Genomic DNA, 2832 nt, shown 5'->3' on the forward strand with positions numbered 1-2832 from the left:
CGTGGTGTGGTGGAGGGCTGGATGAACAGTAGACGGTGGAGGGGTGCCCGTTAAGGGGTGGATGAACAGGACCCCGTGGTGTGGAGGGTAGGATGAACAGTAGACGGTGGAGGGGTGCCCATGGAGGGGTGCTTGAACAGGACCCCGTGGTGTGGAGGGCTGGATGAACAGTAGACGGTGGAGGGGTGGTTGAACAGTAGCCGGTGGAGTAGCGCACGGTGGAGGCTGGATGAACAGGAGCCCGTGGAGGCTGGAGGAGGTCGACGGTGGATGAACAGTAGCTGGTGGAGGCTGGAGGGGGTCGACAGTGGAGATGAACAGTATCCCGTGGAGTCCCGTTTTGCGGTACGCCATACCCCTCCCGATGAACATGACCCCTGTTTCGACCGTAGCGCTCCAACACAAGTCTGTTTCCTCCGTTTTGCGGTACGCCACACCCCTCCCGATCAACAGGACCCCCGTTTCGACCGTAGGAGGTCCATTTCCTCCATTTTGCGGTACGCCACACCCCTCCCGATCAACAGGACCCCCGTTTCAACCGTAGGAGGTCCGTTTCCTCCATTTTACGGTACGCCACACCCCTCCCGATCAACAGGACCCCTGTTTCGACCGTAGGAGGTCCATTTCCTCCGTTGTGCGGTACGCCAGGCCTCGTTTCCGTCGCCTCTTCCGTCCAAGCCCTCCTGATGAACACGACCATGCATTCCGTTCTGACCCAGCCGCGTTGCCTCCCGATGAACACGACACATTCCGTTGCCTCCCCATGAACACGACGACGATGCTGTTTCTTCGTTCCAACCCAGCCATGTATACGAGCCCTCGCCATACGTATGCGCGAGTAGGTGTTCGAGACCCCTCCCGTATGTACACATATGTGGCCGTATTTTCTTTCTTGCACCCTGGCCGCTGTACGTACATGTACATGCTACGTGCACGCCTCTACTACAACACGTGCGCGCCTCTACATCCACCAGTATATATGTACATACACGTTCGCGACCAGAATGACAATGCTACATATGCTTGGACCTGGTGGGTCCCGACTGTCAGGCACTTCCTTGCATGTGAAGGTGTAGCTGGTGGGTCCCAGCAGTCAGGGGGAATCATTTTTTTCACGAAATACGGTGGCCCATCCGGTGGGTCCCTGCTGTCAGGTGGAGGAATCATTATTTTCCGCGTAATAAGGAGGCACTTCCTTGCTGCCGCCATGGACCCAGCTGTCAGGCTCTCCATGTATAGTCCACGTCTGATGGAAGTCGTTCCTTGACCACGTTGACCACACCGCGCCGAGAGCACCAGGGCGGTGGATGACGGCGAGGCCTAGGAAGGGGAAGACGGGGAGCCGGGGAAGACGCGGCAGTGGAAGCCTGCGTGCCCGCGGAGAGGAGTACGAGGGTTCACTGGTTCGGCTGCGGTGTGAGGCTGCCGTCGCCGCAGGGCCTGGCCAGCGGTGGTAATAGTAGGGGGTGGTGAGGCCTCTGCGGCAGCACACCCGACCATGGGAGGCAGGAGCATGCGGCACGACCGGCGCTGCTTTGGGCGGCTGGAGAAAGAACACCAGAGGTTGAAGAAGCACTACGGCCGTTGGATGGACATCATACGGTCAATGGAGCTAGAATCGTTCATATTGACTAAGTTGACAAAGCCCTTCGTCCCCGTCAACTTAGTAGGCCCACAAGTCAGCCTCCCACCAAGGTGGGTCCCAGCTAGCCTGGGGAGTATTCATTTTTTTGTGCGTAATAAGGAGGCACTTTCGGTGGGTCCGAGCTGACAGCGGGGGGAACGTTTTTTTCGTGAAATACGGTGGCCCGTCCGGTGGGTCCCAGCAGTCAGGGGGAAACGATTTTTTTCGCAAAATACTGGTGGCTCATCCGGTGGGTCCCTGCTGTCAGGTGGAGGAATAATTATTTTGCACATAATAAGGAGGCACTTCCTTGCTGCGGCCATGGACCCAGCTGTCATCCTCTCCACGTACAGTCCACGTCCGATGGAAGCCGTTCCTTGACCATGTTGACCACGCCGCGCTGAGCGCACCAGGGCGGTGGACGACGGCGAGGCCTAGGAAGGGAATGACACGGAGGCAGGGAAGACTCGATAGTTGTTTCCCACGCGGAGGGGAGTATGACTGTACGAGGGTTTACTGGTTCGTCTGCCGTCACCGGAGAATAACAGCAGGTGTGGGTGAGTAGAGGGATGGCTAGGCCAGCGATGGTAGTACGGTGGGGCGGTGAGGCCTGCGCGACAGCAGAGCCGGCCGCGGGGAGGAGGGAGCAGGCAGTCCCGCCGGCGCCTGTTTGAGCGGCTGGAGCAGGAAGAGCAGAGATTGAAGAAGCACGACGGCCGTTGGATGGACATCCAACAGTCACTGCTTGTGCGTCAACCTTTTTTTAGGAAAGCCTCAAATTTGTGGAAAACAACATACAGCCCATCTGCCATTATTTCTAATAATTTTCATCCCATTTGCTAATTCTTAAGGTTTTTTTGGAGCCCATATTCTTTTTGTTAGCATTACAGCCCAAATTGTGGCTACGGTTAAAAAATTATACAAAATTTTGCATATTTCGGTGCGGTCCGAACTATTTTTAATCCTGAAATTTCAATCAAACTGATTTAAAAAATAAATGTATATCAATGTAAAATCCAACAAATTCTCCACGCATAAAAATTAATGTAATTTAAAATCTTGAAATGAAAAAAAGATATTTGAAACTAATTGCCAGTTTGATGTGTTTTAAAAATGTACAACCCATTTCTCATTACTGATGGGCCATTTTCTCGGCCAGCCGAATGAAAGCTCTCCTCGTCTTGAAAGATTTGCAGCCCAACAGGCCA

The sequence above is a fragment of the Triticum dicoccoides genome, chromosome 7A (assembly GCF_002162155.2).
Source record: "Triticum dicoccoides isolate Atlit2015 ecotype Zavitan chromosome 7A, WEW_v2.0, whole genome shotgun sequence".
NCBI classification, from domain to species: Eukaryota; Viridiplantae; Streptophyta; class Magnoliopsida; order Poales; family Poaceae; genus Triticum; species Triticum dicoccoides.